Here is a 21,659-nt window from a genome sequence, read left to right on the forward strand (position 1 = left end):
AACATAAAGTAAATAAAAATTTGAAATGGAGCCAAGGAATCAGCATCTTCTAGATTTTCCTGCAAAATGAGAGTTAGTACAAGATAACCAAGGAAATGGGTATATATACTATATACAACAAAGATAGACAAGTAAATGTAGAAATACTTGAATTTATGATGAATGATATATGATAATGAAGATATATTTACAAAAGTAAGATAAAAGAAAAATATATATAATAATCAATACACATGAAAAGATATGTATGTATATATATAAGTATATATATATATGTATATATATACATATATATACATATATACGTATACATATAGATAGATATACATATATATTGATATATACATACCTATAATAAGAAAATATACACATTTAAGGGAAATTCTATATAATGGGTAAAATCAGAAAATACAAGTATATACTGTTTCTGTAGGGGATTCCACAAGGCTGTAATTTCCAAATTACAAGGTAATTTTCGATAAAACTGGGTATGGAGCTTCCCTATATATCAATAACAAAGCATACAAAAGATGGTTTATAGATCATGAATAGATATAAAAATATCCATCCGTGAACATGACCGATTATCAAGACTGCACATCTGCAGAAAATGGATATGTGCAGGAAATGGGTTGTGGAAGCACCATGGACTATTTCAAGGATATCATGAAAAGGATATGAAAAGCTTAGTGAAAAGGTGAAGATGTTGTGGAAAATGATGAAACAATATGTGTAATTGGTGTTGCAAATGGGGTGATATCATAACAATACAACACACAAGAATTTAGCATTAAGCTAAGCAAAATCTCATAAAACCAATGGTGATGCTCCAGCCATAGCTTCATAAAACAGGAATTTTAGCAGCAAGCTTAAACAGTTCCCAGGTACAGCCATTTCTAGCTAAGGGTTGAGATCTCTATGTTTGAATGATATCAAACATTAAGGGATAAGATTAACATCCACGCAAAACTCACAAAGAAAGCAAAAAAAAATAAAAAATAAATAAATAAAACAAAATACAAAGATTTTGCGGGAAAAGAATAGAATGTAATGACTTATGATGAAACAGAATTTTACACAGAAGAAATTATAAATCGCAGCAAACCAGAAGTTGAATAATCAGAAAATCAAAAGCTAATGATCACAACAACAAAAAAATTCGAAACTTATGAATCTAAGCTAAAACAGAATATCATTTGTAAATTGACACATAATATGAAAACAACATTGAAACAGGAAACAAGAATCAAACGATGCATTTTCACACCATTGAGAGTGAGCCATTTAGTCGAATTACCAATAAGTCAAGTGAATAGCTCAGGTAAACAGCTTAGTGAAATGGTGCCTAGATGCAACTTAGCTGCTGTAGTCAGCAAGTGGGAGCCTTTCCTCTGCTGTTGGGCTGAGTGAAATGGAGATGGACAGCAGTTGGCTGAAAGTAGATAGGGAGCAGCTCCACAGGAAACGTCCCTCAGCCCCTTTAGAATTGAAGGGCTTGAAGCCTTTTACGTTGAGGGACCCCCTGCAGCTTGTGGATTCCCTGCAACTGATGTATCCCCTGTTGATGGGCTGAAAGGAGTGGGACGGCAGCCTGCTGGACTGAAATAGGTGCAGAGACGGCTGAATCTGGCTGGAGGGCTGAAGGTGGGGCAGCAACACGCTGGGGCTTTCCTGCTGTGGCTGGACTGAAGAAGGGGAAGATGTGAGTTAGGCTGAAGGAAAGGAAAACGTGAGTTGCAGGAAAATGGATAGGAGATGGTGTGCTGAAGATGATGAAAGGCAGCTGCTCTTGGGCTGAAGGTGGAGAAAATTGGGCAGCTGCCTTGATGGATCTCCTGTGGCTGGGCTGAAGATGGAGGTCCAGCAGTTGGCTGGGCTGAAATGGGGATGGTATGAAGGAAAAGGAGGAAGGTGGGCTAAAGGAAATGAAGTGCTAATTCACGAGATGGGCTGAAGAAAGAGATGCTAGCTGGGCTGCTGCTGTGGTGCTGGAATGAAGAAAAGGGGAAGCAACGTTCTGCAGCCCTTCAACCTGGATGCTCAAGATGAAATCCTCAATGGGGGCACCCTCCACGATAGAACCAAATCCTGCAATCAGAAAGAAATTCCTAAATCAATTGCTTTCCCCCCCCCTTTCAATCGATCAATGGCTGGGTCCTTTAAAGACCTTCAGCCCCTTTCTACAAAAACGTATCTTCTTTTAAGAGCACCGTTATGTTTTTTTGAAATTCTTTTGAAACCGACATTTGAAAATGCGCATCTTTTTTTTCAAAATTTTGTTTCATTTACCTAAGTTTTAGGTAAAAATGAAATTTTTTACTTTAGGGAAATTCGGCTGTGCCATTAAGGCTGCCTCTTTCTAAAAAAAAAAAAAAAAAATTATTAAAACAAATAAAATAAAAAGGAAATCAATGAGAGGCTTTTATGGAAATGCCACCTCAATCCACTTTTAAAATCCTTTTGAAAATAAAGCTTTATTTTGTTTTTGCAAATCTTTTATTTTCAAGTGGGGTGCCACATGTGTGTGGGCCCACTAACTAAAAAAATAAATAAATACATTAAGAAATTAAAAAGAAGAATTTGCAAATTGGAGCGATCTCCGGGTGGGTCCCTCTTGAGAATAAGAAGCTTACCTGGGAGTCTGAGTATGATGCTAGTTCAAAGGCGGGTCCCGCTCCATTTATTTGAAGATACGAGATAAAACATTATTTGTTTTCAAGAATTTGGAAAAATTGGTTTTTCAGAGCAAAATATGGATAAAGTAAATGTAAAAAATTTTGTAAAGAGATTTAAAATCTTTTTGCAAAAAGTTTTGAGATAAGATCTTTAAAATCAATATCCAAATATCCAGATTGTTTTTCTTGAGAAAAAATTTTGTAATTCAAAGTCCTGGGGGTAAAATGGGAAAGATTGGCAATTTTGAAATCCTAGGGTTAAAAATCAATTTTGAAAAGTTTAAAAATCGAATCTGGATTGACAATTTTGAAAATCAGGAGTTCTGGATCTCAAAATGACATGCTGTGCAGTGAAATGATGCAATGCTATGCAAAGACATGTTCTATGAAATGTCACTCTGAGCTCGGACTTGGAAATTTTAGCTTTTTGTCCAGAAAAAGGATTTTGAAATTTTGCCATTTGAAGATGTCTCTGAACCTAAATATGGAAATTTTGAGGCTCAAGAATGAAATTTTGGACTTTCTGCAAGGTTTAATCTCGGAAAATGACCATTTTGCCCTTCATTGCTTCCGGAGAACTGAAATGTGCCGATTGAGGGCGATGTTAAGAAGGTGAGTGAAAATTTGGGGTGTTTACAGATGCCCCTCTTTGCTAATAAGCCGGCTTATGGCCGAGCTTAGTGGCAAAGAAAACACACCAAATTTGGGCTATATAAAATTGCCCCAGTTATAAGGATCTGACTAGGTATGAAGAAGTTAGCCCGAGGAAGATGGTAGATGATGTCTTCTTTATAATCGTTGTAATTTTGAAAAGATTTTTATATGAAAAATATGTGAAAACCAGACATCAAATAATAAAAACCGGTTCTCACTAGTGGATGAGACCGGGTCGAACTCAGGGAACGGGAATATTTCATATTCAAGTACACAAATCTAAACTATTCTTTATTGCCAAATTATTAAAATGTAAAATGTTCAGAAAAGGTAAAAACAACTAACTATTACAACAAATGAATACCCTTCGCAGAGGGCGTAAAGTGCAATATTTACAAACCCAATTAAAATTCTAAGTCTAAACTGAAAAGTAAAAAGAAGCTTTATTCTTCGTACTTCGTGTCACGTAATCGCTTCCGCTCCAGTCTGTGCTATCCTGCACAAGTCAAAAGGACACGAGCAGTACAAGAGAAAGACATAGACTATACTAAACTAACTAGATGCTAAAAGAAAATTCTAACATGTTTAGATCTGAAATATGATTTCTAATTAGATCTAACTAATTAACTACAGTTTAAGTAACTAACCAACTAAGCTAACAATTACAAGATGAAACAAACAAGAAAACATAGAGAATCGAGATGAATATATTGAAAAACAAGAAGATGATAGAATCGAAAAACAAGAGAAAAACAGAAAAACAGGAATTGAATATCATGAAATGAATATTACAAACAGGAAAATTAAGATCAACAAGCATGCAATTAAAAATCATATGGACTTAAGCAAAACATAAAAGAAATGAGCAGAAAATTAAAAGAAACTGAAATGAAATAGTAATTCAGGAATTCATATTTTGAAATGAAAGAAAACAAACTATTAATAAAATCCAAACATGAAAGCTACTATTACTAAAATCAAAATAGGAAAATTAAAAAAAAAAAAAAAAAAAACAGAGGAACTCCACCGATCACTTATATAAGCATGAACATGAACATAAAAAAAAACAAAGCAGTAAAAAACACATGAATTGAAGAACTCAAAGCAAAGTTGCAGAGAGAAAAAAAACAGGAATTTAAAACATTAATCAACAAAAATTCAAACAATGGCTGAATTGAAAACGTGAAATAAGATGTAATGAAAACAACAGTGAATGAAAACAACAAGAAATTAAGGAAAAATACATCAAACAACTACTGAATCAATTAACAAAATCTAAAAAAAAACTGTAAACTAAAAAATTATCGGCTGATGAACAAAAGAACATAATCGTGAATTTATTTTTTTTTCATTTTCATTTTTTCAGTTTTTTTTTTTTTCTGTTTTACAGATATAGCAATAACCAGAAGAAGATTTGCAGAATAAGAAGAAGAAGAACAGAATTAATGGAAGAAGAAGAAGGATTAACTGAAGAAGAAACAGATCGGCAGAAAAAAATCAGAAAAAGAAGAAGAAAAAGATTAGACAAAGCAGCAGAAGAAGAAGAATTGGAAGAGGAAGAAGAAGAAGAAGAGTTTGGAAAACTTACCGTGAATCACCTGGAGGGATTAGAAGAGAAATCGGACTCCTCCCTCACGCCATTGCCCGACTGATAAGAGCCTCCACCGGATTGAAAGAAAGGGAAAGAGAAAGAGGGGAAGAAGATAGGGGAAAAGAGAGGGAAGAAGAATCCAGCGGTGGTTGAGAAGGTAGGAAAGAGAAGGAAAAGAGGGGGAAAGAAGATGGGGTTTGGCGTACAGGGTGAAGACGCCTCCCCTTTCGATTTTGGGGTTTTTAAAAGCTTTCAAACCGGCTGGAACTGGTTTGAAACCGATTTTTTTTCAGTTTTAAAAAAAACCGCAAACCGGTTCCAGCCGGTTTGCTATTATTATTATTTAGTTTTTTTTTTTTTAAATTCAAAAACTTTGTAAACCGGTTTATTAGAAATTTTTTTCAAAAAGTTACAAACAAAACTTTATTTTTATTTTTATTTTTATTTGAAAAGAAACTCAAAATAAAACTATTGTACTTATTTATATAATAGTTTTTTTTTTCTTTTCTAAAAAAAAACAAATACTTAAAATGAAAAAATATTTTTCTATATTATTTTTTTATTTCATTTTTAATTGCAAACTAAAACTAAACTACTTATGAATATAACAAAAACTAAAATATGTATAAAAATGTAAAAATAAAACTATTTTTCATGCATTTTCTATTTTTAAATCATTTTAGCATATTTACTCAAAAACTAACATAAAATTGGGTTTTTGAAACATTATTTCATAAAATCATGCATATTTAAATGTTAATAAACCCTGAATTATATGCATGATCAAATACCCCCATGCTTATGTTTTGCTAGTCCTCGAGCAAACAAAAAAAAATTGCAAGAAATCAAACTTTCACCTAACTCACTTTCGTAGGAATCACGGTTGCATTTAGCTCATGCAACAAGCCCTTTCAACCCCTGGGTTACCCCAGTGGACGAGTAAGGTCTCATGAGGGTTTGCAGTGATGCTACCCACAAACATCTCTGTCATGTATGCATAATATTACACATCCTCATAAGTAGTAGGTAATTAAAGACTTTATTTTCACAAATATTTCCTGTTATTTCAAAATCAAAATATAATGAGTCTTTTATGCACTACCACAGAAAAAGAATTTCTTTCACTTTTCTAAATATCACAGTTATTTATGTTTTATTCTTAGAAAATCCAATAAAAACATATTATTATTTACTTATCCTCACTCATATGTTTTCTGCACAGGTTTTCTCAATCACACTTCTAAGCATTGAACTTTTCTTTCTTTTTAAGCTCTTTTCTCTCTCTTTTTTTTTCACGCTTTTTCTTTTTACGTACTTATTCTTTTCTTATAGCTTGCGTGTGGTCTGCTTTTATGCCTTGTGCAATGTCAATATCTTCTATACTTATTCAATACATACCAAAAGATATCAACTAAGACATAAAAGTGACTTCCTTCATTCACCTTTATAACATGAGAATCAAACATTTCAACTTGTATCTGTTCTCAGTTACTTAGGATCACGAAGTTTTCCACTCTCCTTTTCGAAAATGGAATTAAAAGTTTCAACTTACATCTAAGTTCCATCTACTAAGGATTGTGGAATTATTCAAACAACCTAACACATGCTATTTTTTTTTCTTTTGAGCTCATTTTTTTTATGCTTTTGTTCATTTGCTTAGTTTTTCAAAAATAGAACTGTGCATATTCATATTTATGATTCAAAATAAATTCTAACATGTATCTATCATCATTTCTTCGAAATCCGCATAAACAACCATAATTTTTAGATCTATGTCAGAAAATTTTTTCGTGGGGCTTAAAAATCCTCTAAAAATATCAGATTTGAAATAACATTCATATAAGTTCAAACTCTTTCTTTAAAAATCTACTTTTCATGAGAGATGTGTAAACATGTGCAAGAACGTAAACAGAAATATCAAGGTGTGCAAACTACACCCTCCCCCATGCTTGAATGACACTGTCCCAGTGGCACTCCCCCATGCTTGAATGAAACTAAGTGAATGCACATGAGAGAAATAAATGAGGGAAAGAGTAGAATAACCTGACATGAATTAAAAATGCACATTCTATGAATGTAATGAATGCAATGTATACATGACAAAACCTGAAACTCATAGAAAAGATAGAAAATGAAAAAAATAAAACCAAATGAAATCTACAAATCCTAACAACAAATGTAAAACTATACAGAATATGGGTTGCCTCCCATAAAGCGCTAAGTTTCACGTCCCCAGCCAGACGGATCCCTGAAAAAATCCTTCATCGTCCATGAGATCAATGGACGTGAAATCAGACTCAACCGGGCTCTATGCAGAAAAGAGTGTCATCTGTGACACTACGCACTGTGTTTCCATCCCTTCTACCTCCAAATGTAGCACCATGACTCTCTTGACATGAAGAACAGAGATTAGTCTCATCTGAGAGACTGGTCAAGAATCGAGAGTCTAGGACCGACCGAGTACCAATGAATGCAACTTCAGACAAGTGGTGAATATGATTAGGCTTGACTTGGTCAAGCACCTTCTGCATTTGTACCTCTTGCTTACTAAAAATTGGTGGTCCTAAAGGCTGAGAAAATGGGGCTCTATATGATGATAATGCATGTTGTAGGTCAGGCCCCTTCTGCTGAGGTATCATGGAGATCGACTCGACAGTGGAAATGATATGGGGCTCATGAGTCGATTCCTGAGTGGAGTGACACGCCTTCCCATACTGAAGGGGTGTAACAGATTTGACTTGCTTATGATGTGAAGCAGTGGGTTGCAAGTCAAATGACATGGAATCCTCTCCCTTGGATGTGACAATAGACTGACTAGATGGGTTCCCCTCGCTTTGCCTGCTGAAGGTCTCAACCAATTGTCCCATTTGAGTCTCTAGCTTGGCTATTGACTGCGTATGGGAGCTCAAAACTTGTAATATCCTATCCTGGAAGGATTGACTAAATGAAGGCTCATGAGGATGGGGTTGAGTATAAGCATGTTGGGCTGATGAATGAACCTGTGAAAAAAATGGGATGCGAGTAACCTTGTGAAAGGTTACTGGGTCTATACTGTGTCTGGGAGGGCTGATGGGATGATGAAATAAACTGGTTTCGCCAACCTGGGTTATATGAGGATGTAAATGAATCGGGCATGGGTTTAGCGAAACCTTGGCAACATTCACCTGCTCCTGAACGAATTCAGGATATAATGGCGCTGCCGGACAATCTGAAACATAGTGTGCAGGACTAGCACATAGATCGCACACTCTTTCTACTGGACTTCTCGAAGAATTGGCTAGGAATTGATCTAACTTCCTAGTCAACTGGTCAACCTTGGTATGCAATTCTAACTCGGACCCAACTTCGGAAATCCCAACTTTCCTAGGACCACTAGACAGAGATGTAGTCCTATCGAGCCGTGAAGACAAGGTATGATGCATCGTGTTTTCACTCAAGGTCTCGAATAGAGACCACGCCTCGTCCTCACTCTTGAGCATAAAAGTGCCCCCACAAGACGAATCAACCATTTGACGATGCTTTTCAGTAAGCCCGTCATAAAAATACTGCACCAACTGCCAACGAGGCACCTGGTGATTGGGACACTTGCGGAGAAGATCTTTCAATCTCTCCCAAGACTCGTGAAATTGTTCTCCCTCAATTTGAGAAAAACTGGTTATAGCTTTACGAAACTGATTCGTTTTACCAATTGGGAAGTATTTTTTTAAAAATTCTCTTTGCATTCCTTCCCAAGTAGTAATACAAACCGTCTCAAGAGATTTTAACCAGTGCTTGGCTTTATCTTTGAGAGAGAACGGAAACAAGGTTAACCGCATAGCATCTTCTCCAAAATTATTGATTCGCACAGTCGAGCAAATCTCAAGGAATTCGTCGAGATGACGATATGGGTCCTCATTGCTAAGGCCATAAAACGAAGGTAACATTTGAATCACACTGGCCTTAATCTCAAAATGGCTCGCTCCTACATCAGGTCTCGTGATGCAGGAGGCGGGAGTATACGTATTTGGCATGAAGTACTCCCTCAAAGGACGGATCAAATGATGATCGTCAGCCATTGCGTACACCTTAGAGTAGACCGGTGTAGCACACGTCCTAACTTTGGGTTTTCTACCTAACTAACGCACTAAGCGGCCAAACCACGCAAACCACAAAGCGAGTAAACTAAAAACAACAAAAACTAAACAAACACCACGCAGTTACACATAACAGAGATTATGCATAAGAAATATGAAATCTATGTGTACGGTACCAATCGTACACAGTCACCTCTAAGGGGATCCTAATAGGTGGGCTGTGCAGAAAAGTAAGCTCGTCTCTAAGATATGCACATACGTAGTTCTAAACCAAAATGCAACACAAACACTAGGCAATAAAGTGAATACTAATATTACGCCGTTCCCCGTCAACGGCGCCAAAAATTTGATGTCTTCTTTATAATCGTTGTAATTTTGAAAAGATTTTTATATGAAAAATATGTGAAAACCAGACATCAAATAATAAAAACCGGTTCTCACTAGTGGATGAGATCGGGTCGAACTCAGGGAACGGCAATATTTCATATTCAAGTACACAAATCTAAACTATTCTTTATTGCCAAATTATTAAAATATAAAATGTTCAGAAAAGGTAAAAACAACTAACTATTACAACAAATGAATACCCTTCGCAGAGGGCGTAAAGTGCAATATTTACAAACCCAATTAAAATTCTAAGTCTAAACTGAAAAGTAAAAAGAAGCTTTATTCTTCGTACTTCGTGTCACGTAATGGCTTCCGCTCCAGTCTGTGCTATCCTACACAAGTCAAAAGGACACGAGCAGTACAAGAGAAAGACATAGACTATACTAAACTAACTAGATGCTAAAAGAAAATTCTAACATGTTTAGATCCGAAATGTGATTTCTAATTAGATCTAACTAATTAACTACAGTTTAAGTAACTAACCAACTAAGCTAACAATTACAAGATGAAACAAACAAGAAAACATAGAGAATCGAGATGAATATATTGAAAAACAAGAAGATGATAGAATCGAAAAACAAGAGAAAAACAGAAAAACAGGAATTGAATATCATGAAATGAATATTACAAACAGGAAAATTAAGATCAACAAGCATGCAATTAAAAATCATATGGACTTAAGCAAAACATAAAAGAAATGAGCAGAAAATTAAAAGAAACTGAAATGAAATAGTAATTCAGGAATTCATATTTTGAAATGAAAGAAAACAAACTATTAATAAAATCCAAACATGAAAGCTACTATTACTAAAATCAAAATAGGAAAATTAAAAAAAAAAAAAAAAACACAGGAACTCCACCGATCACTTATATAAGCATGAACATGAACATAAAAAAAAACAAAGCAGTAAAAAACACATGAATTGAAGAACTCAAAGCAAAGTTGCAGAGAGAAAAAAAACAGGAATTTAAAACATTAATCAACAAAAATTCAAACAATGGCTGAATTGAAAACGTGAAATAAGATGTAATGAAAACAACAGTGAATGAAAACAACAAGAAATTAAGGAAAAATACATCAAACAACTACTGAATCAATTAACAAAATCTAAAAAAAAACTGTAAACTAAAAAATTATTGGCTGATGAACAAAAGAACATAATCGTGAATTTATTTTTTTTTCATTTTCATTTTTTCAGTTTTTTTTTTTTCTGTTTTACAGATATAGCAATAACCAGAAGAAGATTTGCAGAATAAGAAGAAGAAGAACAAAATTAATGGAAGAAGAAGAAGGATTAACTGAAGAAGAAACAGATCGGCAGAAAAAAATCAGAAAAAGAAGAAGAAAAAGATTAGACAAAGCAGCAGAAGAAGAAGAATTGGAAGAATTGGAAGAGGAAGAAGAAGAAGAAGAGTTTGGAAAACTTACCGTGAATCACCTGGAGGGATTAGAAGAGAAATCGGACTCCTCCCTCACGCCATTGCCCGACTGATAAGAGCCTCCACCGGATTGAAAGAAAGGGAACGAGAAAGAGGGGAAGAAGATAGGGGAAAAGAGAGGGAAGAAGAATCCAGCGGTGGTTGAGAAGGTAGGAAATAGAAGGAAAAGAGGGGGAAAGAAGATGGGGTTTGGCGTACAGGGTGAAGACGCCTCCCCTTTCGATTTTGGGGTTTTTAAAAGCTTTCAAACCGGCTGGAACCGGTTTGAAACCGATTTTTTTTCAGTTTTAAAAAAAACCGCAAACCGGTTCCAGCCGGTTTGCTATTATTATTATTTAGTTTTTTTTTTTTAAATTCAAAAACTTTGTAAACCGGTTTATTAGAATTTTTTTTCAAAAAGTTACAAACAAAACTTTATTTTTATTTTTATTTGAAAAGAAACTCAAAATAAAACTATTGTACTTATTTATATAATAGTTTTTCTTTTCTTTTCTAAAAAAAAACAAATACTTAAAATGAAAAAATATTTTTCTATATTATTTTTTTATTTCATTTTTAATTGCAAACTAAAACTAAACTACTTATGAATATAACAAAAACTAAAATATGTATAAAAATGTAAAAATAAAACTATTTTTCATGCATTTTCTATTTTTAAATCATTTTAGCATATTTACTAAAAAACTAACATAAAATTGGGTTTTTGTAACATTATTTCATAAAATCATGCATATTTAAATGTTAATAAACCCTGAATTATATGCATGATCAAATACCCCCATGCTTATGTTTTGCTAGTCCTCGAGCAAACAAAAAAAAATTGCAAGAAATCAAACTTTCACCTAACTCACTTTCGTAGGAATCACGGTTGCATTTAGCTCATGCAACAAGCCCTTTCAACCCCTGGGTTACCCCAGTGGACGAGTAAGGTCTCATGAGGGTTTGCAGTGATGCTACCCACAAACATCTTTGTCATGTATGCATAATATTACACATCCTCATAAGTAGTAGGTAATTAAAGACTTTATTTTCACAAATATTTCCTGTTATTTCAAAATCAAAATATAATGAGAGTCTTTTATGCACTACCACAGAAAAAGAATTTCTTTCACTTTTCTAAATATCACAGTTATTTATGTTTTATTCTTAGAAAATCCAATAAAAACATATTATTATTTACTTATCCTCACTCATATGTTTTCTGCACAGGTTTTCTCAATCACACTTCTAAGCATTGAACTTTTCTTTCTTTTTAAGCTCTTTTCTCTCTCTTTTTTTTTCACGCTTTTTCTTTTTACGTACTTATTCTTTTCTTATAGCTTGCGTGTGGTCTGCTTTTATGCCTTGTGCAATGTCAATATCTTCTATACTTATTCAATACATACCAAAAGATATCAACTAAGACATAAAAGTGACTTCCTTCATTCACCTTTATAACATGAGAATCAAACATTTCAACTTGTATCTGTTCTCAGTTACTTAGGATCACGAAGTTTTCCACTCTCCTTTTCGAAAATGGAATTAAAAGTTTCAACTTACATCTAAGTTCCATCTACTAAGGATTGTGGAATTATCCAAACAACCTAACACATGCTATTTTTTTTTCTTTTGAGCTCATTTTTTTTATGCTTTTGTTCATTTGCTTAGTTTTTCAAAAATAGAACTGTGCATATTCATATTTATGATTCAAAATAAATTCTAACATGTATCTATCATCATTTCTTCGAAATCCGCATAAACAACCATAATTTTTAGATCTATGTCAGAAAATTTTTTCGTGGGGCTTAAAAATCCTCTAAAAACATCAGATTTGAAATAACATTCATATAAGTTCAAACTCTTTCTTTAAAAATCTACTTTTCATGAGAGATGTGTAAACATGTGCAAGAACGTAAACAGAAATATCAAGGTGTGCAAACTACACCCTCCCCCATGCTTGAATGACACTGTCCCAGTGGCACTCCCCCATGCTTGAATGAAACTAAGTGAATGCACATGAGAGAAATAAATGAGGGAAAGAGTAGAATAACCTGACATGAATTAAAAATGCACATTCTATGAATGTAATGAATGCAATGTATACATGACAAAACCTGAAACTCATAGAAAAGATAGAAAATGAAAAAAATAAAACCAAATGAAATCTACAAATCCTAACAACAAATGTAAAACTATACAGAATATGGGTTGCCTCCCATAAAGCGCTAAGTTTCACGTCCCCAGCCAGACGGATCCCTGGAAAAATCCTTCATCGTCCATGAGATCAATGGACGTGAAGTCAGACTCAACCGGGCTCTATGCAGAAAAGAGTGTCATCTGTGACACTACGCACTGTGTTTCCATCCCTTCTACCTCCAAATGTAGCACCATGACTCTCTTGACATGAAGAACAGAGATTAGTCTCATCTGAGAGACTGGTCAAGAATCGAGAGTCTAGGTCCGACCGAGTACCAATGAATGCAACTTCAGACAAGTGGTGAATATGATTAGGCTTGACTTGGTCAAGAACCTTCTGCATTTGTACCTCTTGCTTACTAAAAATTGGTGGTCCTAAAGGCTGAGAAAATGGGGCTCTATATGATGATAATGCATGTTGTAGGTCAGGCCCCTTCTGCTGAGGTATCATGGAGATCGACTCGATAGTGGAAATGATATGGGGCTCATGAGTCGATTCCTGAGTAGAGTGACACGCCTTCCCATACTGAAGGGGTGTAACAGATTTGACTTGCTTATGATGTGAAGCAGTGGGTTGCAAGTCAAATGACATGGAATCCTCTCCCTTGGATGTGACAATAGACTGACTAGATGGGTTCCCCTCGCTTTGCCTACTGAAGGTCTCAACCAATTGTCCCATTTGAGTCTCTAGCTTGGCTATTGACTGCGTATGGGAGCTCAAAACTTGTAATATCCTATCCTGGAAGGATTGACTAAATGAAGGCTCATGAGGATGGGGTTGAGTATAAGCATTTTGGCTGATGAATGAACCTGTGAAAAAAATGGGATGCGAGTAACCTTGTGAAAGGTTACTGGGTCTATACTGTGTCTGGGAGGGCTGATGGGATGATGAAATAAACTGGTTTCGCCAACCTGGGTTATATGAGGATGTAAATGAATCGGGCATGGGTTTAGCGAAACCTTGGGCAACATTCACCTGCTCCTGAACGAATTCAGGATATAATGGCGCTGCCGGACAATCTGAAACATAGTGTGCAGGACTAGCACATAGCTCGCACACTCTTTCTACTGGACTTCTCGAAGAATTGGCTAGGAATTGATCTAACTTCCTAGTCAACTGGTCAACCTTGGTACGCAATTCTAACTCGGACCCAACTTCGGAAATCCCAACTTTCCTAGGACCACTAGACAGAGATGTAGTCCTATCGAGCCGTGAAGACAAGGTATGATGCATCGTGTTTTCACTCAAGGTCTCAAATAGAGACCACGCCTCGTCCTCACTCTTGAGCATAAAAGTGCCCCCACAAGACGAATCAACCATTTGACGATGCTTTTCAGTAAGCCCGTCATAAAAATACTGCATCAACTGCCAACGAGGCACCTGGTGATGGGGACACTTGCGGAGAAGATCCTTCAATCTCTCTCAAGACTCGTGAAATTGTTCTCCCTCAATTTGAGAAAAACTGGTTATAGCTTTACGAAACTGATTCGTTTTACCAATTGGGAAGTATTTTTTTAAAAATTCTCTTTGCATTCCTTCCCAAGTAGTAATACAAACCGTCTCAAGAGATTTTAACCAGTGCTTGGCTTTATCTTTGAGAGAGAACGGAAACAAGGTTAACCGCATAGCATCTTCTCCAAAATTATTGATTCGCACAGTCGAGCAAATCTCAAGGAATTCGTCGAGATGACGATATGGGTCCTCATTGCTAAGGCCATAAAACGAAGGTAACATTTGAATCACACTGGCCTTAATCTCAAAATGGCTCGCTCCTACATCAGGTCTCGTGATGCAGGAGGCGGGAGTATACGTATTTGGCATGAAGTACTCCCTCAAAGGACGGATCAAATGATGATTGTCACCCATTGCGTACACCTTAGAGTAGACCGGTGTAGCACACGTCCTAACTTTGGGTTTTCTACCTAACTAACGCACTAAGCGGCCAAACCACGCAAACCACAAAGCGAGTAAACTAAAAACAACAAAAACTAAACAAACACCACGCAGTTACACATAACAGAGATTATGCATAAGAAATATGAAATCTATGTGTACGGTACCAATCGTACACAGTCACCTCTAAGGGGATCCTAATAGGTGGGCTGTGCAGAAAAGTAAGCTCGTCTCTAAGATATGCACATACGTAGTTCTAAACCAAAATGCAACACAAACACTAGGCAATAAAGTGAATACTAATATTACGCCGTTCCCCGGCAACGGCGCCAAAAATTTGATGTCTTCTTTATAATCGTTGTAATTTTGAAAAGATTTTTATATGAAAAATATGTGAAAACCAGACATCAAATAATAAAAACCGGTTCTCACTAGTGGATGAGACCGGGTCGAACTCAGGGAACGGGAATATTTCATATTCAAGTACACAAATCTAAACTATTCTTTATTGCCAAATTATTAAAATGTAAAATGTTCAGAAAAGGTAAAAACAACTAACTATTACAACAAATGAATACCCTTCGCAGAGGGCGTAAAGTGCAATATTTACAAACCCAATTAAAATTCTAAGTCTAAACTGAAAAGTAAAAAGAAGCTTTATTCTTTGTACTTCGTGTCACGTAATCGCTTCCGCTCCAGTCTGTGCTATCCTGCACAAGTCAAAAGGACACGAGTAGTACAAGAGAAAGACATAGACTATACTAAACTAACTAGATGCTAAAAGAAAATTCTAACATGTTTAGATCCGAAATATGATTTCTAATTAGATCTAACTAATTAACTACAGTTTAAGTAACTAACCAACTAAGCTAACAATTACAAGATGAAACAAACAAGAAAACATAGAGAATCGAGATGAATATATTGAAAAACAAGAAGATGATAGAATCGAAAAACAAGAGAAAAACAGGAATTGAATATCATGAAATGAATATTACAAACAGGAAAATTAAGATCAACAAGCATGCAATTAAAAATCATATGGACTTAAGCAAAACATAAAAGAAATGAGCAGAAAATTAAAAGAAACTGAAATGAAATAGTAATTCAGGAATTCATATTTTGAAATGAAAGAAAACAAACTATTAATAAAATCCAAACATGAAAGCTACTATTACTAAAATCAAAATAGGAAAATTAAAATAAAAAAAAAAAAACACAGGAACTCCACCGATCACTTATATAAGCATGAACATGAACATAAAAAAAAACAAAGCAGTAAAAAACACATGAATTGAAGAACTCAAAGCAAAGTTGCAGAGAGAAAAAAAACAGGAATTTAAAACATTAATCAACAAAAATTCAAACAATGGCTGAATTGAAAACGTGAAATAAGATGTAATGAAAACAACAGTGAATGAAAACAACAAGAAATTAAGGAAAAATACATCAAACAACTACTGAATCAATTAACAAAATCTAAAAAAAAACTGTAAACTAAAAAATTATCGGCTGATGAACAAAAGAACATAATCGTGAATTTATTTTTTTTTCATTTTCATTTTCATTTTTTCAGTTTTTTTTTTTTTCTGTTTTACAGATATAGCAATAACCAGAAGAAGATTTGCAGAATAAGAAGAAGAAGAACAGAATTAATGGAAGAAGAAGAAGGATTAACTGAAGAAGAAACAGATCGGCAGAAAAATATCAGAAAAAGAAGAAGAAAAAGATTAAACAAAGCAGCAGAAGAAGAAGAATTGGAAGAGGAAGAAGAAGAAGAAGAGTTTGGAAAACTTACCGTGAATCACCTGGAGGGATTAGAAGAGAAATCGGACTCCTCCCTCACGCCATTGCCCGACTGATAAGAGCCTCCACCGGATTGAAAGAAAGGGAACGAGAAAGAGGGGAAGAAGATAGGGGAAAAGAGAGGGAAGAAGAATCCAGCGGTGGTTGAGAAGGTAGGAAAGAGAAGGAAAAGAGGGGGAAAGAAGATGGGGTTTGGCGTACAGGGTGAAGACGCCTCCCCTTTCGATTTTGGGGTTTTTAAAAGCTTTCAAACCGGCTGGAACCGGTTTGAAACCGATTTTTTTTCAGTTTTAAAAAAAACCGCAAACCGGTTTCAGCCGGTTTGCTATTATTATTATTTAGTTTTTTTTTTTTAATTCAAAAACTTTGTAAACCGGTTTATTAGAATTTTTTTTCAAAAAGTTACAAACAAAACTTTATTTTTATTTTTATTTTTATTTAAAAAGAAACTCAAAATAAAACTATTGTACTTATTTATATAATAGTTTTTTTTTTCTTTTCTAAAAAAAAACAAATACTTAAAATGAAAAAATATTTTTCTATATTATTTTTTTATTTCATTTTTAATTGCAAACTAAAACTAAACTACTTATGAATATAACAAAAACTAAAATATGTATAAAAATGTAAAAATAAAACTATTTTTCATGCATTTTCTATTTTTAAATCATTTTAGCATATTTACTCAAAAACTAACATAAAATTGGGTTTTTGAAACATTATTTCATAAAATCATGCATATTTAAATGTTAATAAACCCTGAATTATATGCATGATCAGTAGATATGAAATGGAGAAATGAAGAGAAAAGACTCACTCTATGAAAGCGAAGTTCAGGTTTATGCCCTTAACCTGGATGAGACAGGAAATGCTCCGTATGGAACGAAGCTCAGGTTTTAACCCTTAACTTGATTGGGGATTGAAATATCTCATAGAAATGAGACTCAGGTTTGTACCTTTATCCTGATCGGGCAAAAAAATGGAATACCTCTTTGAATGAGGCTCAGGTTTGTACCCTTATCCTGATCGGGCGGAAAATGAAATACCTCTTTGGATGAGGCTCAGGTTTATACCCTTATCCTGATTGGGCGGAAAATAAAATACCTCTTTGAATGAGGCTCAGGTTTGTACCCTTATCCTGATTGGGCGAAAAATGGAATATTGGAAGGTGAATAAGACAACTTTTTTTTGAAGATCAACGAGGCGATGGAAATGGAATTGTAAGAGGCAATTTTGGAAAATGATCAAGACGATCTGGTGAATTTTCATCATCGTGAAATATGAAGAAGGTAAGGAGTAAGACGATTCTTTCGACAACGCGAAAGATGGATATTGCGATCTTTTGACGAGAATAAGGTAACTCTTTTGGCCACGCGAAAGACAGACAAGGCAAACTCTTTCAAAGAAGAGTAAGGCAACTCTTTTGACAATGCAAAAGATGAATAAGGCAATTTTTCTAACGAAGAATAAGGCAACTCTTTCGGCAATGCGAAAGATGAACGCAGGCGATCCAAAGAAACAAGGCGATTCTTTCAACAACGCGAAAGATAACAAAGGCAATCCAAAGGAACAAGGCGATTCTTTCGACAACACGAAAGATGACAAAGGTAATCCAGAGGAATAAGGCGAGTCTTTCGACAATGTAAAAGATGATAAGGCGATCCAAAGGAATAAGGCGATTCTTTCGACAACGCGAAAGATGACAAAAGGAAATCCAAAGGAACAAGGCGATTCTTTCGACAACGTGAAAGATGACAAAGGTAATCCAAAGGAACAAGGCGATTCTTTCGACAACGCGAAAGATAACAAAGGCAATCCAAATGAGTAAGGCGATTCTTTCGACAACGCGAAAGATGATAAAGGTAATCCTTTCGGAGAGAAGGCTAATCTTTCAACAATGTGAAAGATGACAAAGGAAACTCTCTCGAAGGGGTCAAGATGCATCAATATGGACATCAAGCTCTCACTTAACGTCAGGATAGATAGAAAATATTGTCAAAATGTTGAAAATTTTGTTGATTCAAAGTAATTGAAAATGATGCACATTGTTGCAAAGATATTCCTTCTTTTCTACCTGAAGCATTACCTCCAAACGAGATTCACTTCGTAGAATCAAGATTTAGCATCCAAATTGCTTGCGATTGACCTTCTTCAAGGAGGTTATCAATTTCCTTGATATGAACAAGAAAGAGAATTTGATATTATGAAAGCAACTGATGAAAGAATATTGATAATAGAATTGCACAAATTTAAAGAAATTCTTGGCAAATTTTGGCAGTTTGATATCCTGGGAGCTTCTCTCACGATAATCTTTCTGCACTCTTTTGGCTCTTTTGAGTTTTTTTGTTGCATTCTCCTTCATTTTGGAGATGTTCTAACTTTTTCTCTCTTTCTTTTTCCTCTCTCTCTTTTTTTTTTTTTTGGAAGAGTACGTCGCAAACTCCTTCAACTTGAAGATGTTTCAATCCTTCTTTGACGATATTGGCTCAGGGGTTTGGATGATAGCTGAAATTAAATATCTTTTAGGAATTGTCGGGAGGCTCATCGCATCTGCCTTCATCTTGACAGTGCTTTGGACTTTCCCTGGAAGGATCCGTCACAAACTCCGTCATCTTGGAGATGTTTCGAATCATCTTTGGCCCCGGGGTGTACTCGCCTAATTCGCCTTCATCTTGACGACAGGTGAGAGATCCCTTTTGCGGATATTTAATTGCAGCTTGAGGAGACAGGGCTTGGGTGAATGCTCTCTTTTTCTAGCACTCAGGATATTTCCACTGCCTCGTTTTACAAGAATAATCTTTAAAGATGTGCCATTTGACTGCGATCAATATCAATCATCTATGGCTTTTCAATAACATTGAATCTTCTTTTCTGGCCATATCGAGGATTTATCCTTCATCCTTTTGGTTGGCCAATAGAAAGAATTTGAATTCTGAATCTCTTTTCGCAAAAGCTTCACTCTTTTGGAAATAATGCTGAAGGTAAACTGAGGTAAAATTTGCGCAATAAAATTTTGAAATCAACAGGTAATTGCCTGACAAATTGACAGCATGTTCTTGAAATCCTTGGTGAAAGAGAGTATTTGAGGTCCGGCTCAACACATCCGTGACGAAAATTCTCATCTCCTTTCCAAAGTAGACGACTATTAGTTCACTAGGAACAATATCAGTTCAATTAAGAACGACCATCGGTGGGAATAATATCAGTTCAATTAAGAACGACCATCGGTGGGAATAATATCAGTTCAATTAAGAACGACCATCGGTGCACTTAGAACACTATCAGTTCGATGAAGAACGACTATCAGTTCACTAGGAACAATATCAGTTCAATGAAGAACGACTATCAGTTCTCTTGGAACACTATCAGTTCACTGAAGAATGACTATCAGTTCGCTTGGAACACTATCAGTTCACTGAAGAACTGAAGAACGACTATCAGTTCGCTTGGAATACTATCAGTTCACTGAAGAACGACTATCAGTTCGCTTGGAACACTATCAGTTCACTGAAGAAAGACTATCAGTTCATTTGGGAACACTATCAGTTCGATGAAGAACGACTATCAGTTCACTTGGAACACTATCAGTTCGATGAAGAACGACTATCAGTTCACTTGAAACACTATCAGTTAGATGAAGAACGATTATCACTGAGTATGATATCAGTTCAATGAAGAACGACTATCAGTTCACTTGGAACACTATCAGTTCAATGAAGAACAACTATCAGTTCACTTGGAACACTATCAGTTCGATGAAGAACGACTATCAGTTCGCTGGGAACACTATCAATTCAATGAAAAACAACTATCAGTTCACTTGGAACACTATCAGTTCAATGAAGAAGGACTATCAGTTCGCTTGAGAACACTATCAGTTCGATGAAGAACGACTATCAGTTCACTTGGAACACTATCAGTTTGATGAAGAACAACTATCAGTTCACTTGGAACACTATCAGTTCAATGAAGAACGACTATCAGTTCGCTTGAGAACACTATCAGTTCGATGAAGAACGACTATCAGTTCAGTTGGAACACTATCAGTTCGATGAAGAACGACTATCAGTTCACTTGGGAACGCTATCAGTTCAATGCAGAACGACTATCAGTTCGCTGGGAACACTATCAGTTCAATGAAGAACGACTATCAGTTCACTTGGGAACGACTATCAGTTCACTTGGAACAGTATCAGTTCGATGAAGAACGACTATCAGTTCGCTGGGAACACTATCAGTTCAATGAAGAACGAAGACCCTTATAGAGAGTTGAATCGCTTCTATGAATGGTTTCAGGATTATCCCCTTATCCTGAATGGGGATGGAAATTGGATGACCTGGCGGTCGAAATTGAGAAATTTGGTAATTTGAAAATCGGAAATTGGATGACCCGGAGGTCGAAATCGAAGAATTGGATGACCCGAGGGTCGAAATTTGAGGAATTATGGAAAATGATTAAGGTTTATCCCTTAACCTGAATGGGAATATGAATAGAAATTGGAAAATCATGGAAAATGATTCAGGTTTATCCCTTAACCTGAAGGGGAAATCTCAGGTTTATCCCTTAACTTGAAGGGGAATTGATGCAAAATGAAATGCAAATGCATATGAAAATGTGAATGCAAAATTATTGCAAGTGAGTGCATATATATGCAAAATGAGAGATTGGTTTATCCTGCCTGTATACAAAATGTTTGAAAACAAATTTTTAAAAGATGCCCCAATGTAACTGGGAAGAGAGAATAAAATTTAAAGAAGGCTCTCTGCAGGGCAAAGACAAGATCAAATTTTGAGGAAAATTTTTGGATTTTTTTGGAGGAAAATATTGAAGAAAATATGGTAGACCATTGGAAGTCGCCGCTGAAATCACGACAATTGTGTTGTTATTCTTTGTAAGAGATATAAACAACAGAAAATGTGCCTTGTTACCTAGGCGAGGTCGTCAACCACGAGGAAAACACCAT

Source organism: Nuphar pumila, chromosome 1, assembly GCF_984573655.1.
Source record: "Nuphar pumila chromosome 1, dmNupPumi1.hap1.1, whole genome shotgun sequence".
NCBI classification, from domain to species: domain Eukaryota; kingdom Viridiplantae; phylum Streptophyta; class Magnoliopsida; order Nymphaeales; family Nymphaeaceae; genus Nuphar; species Nuphar pumila.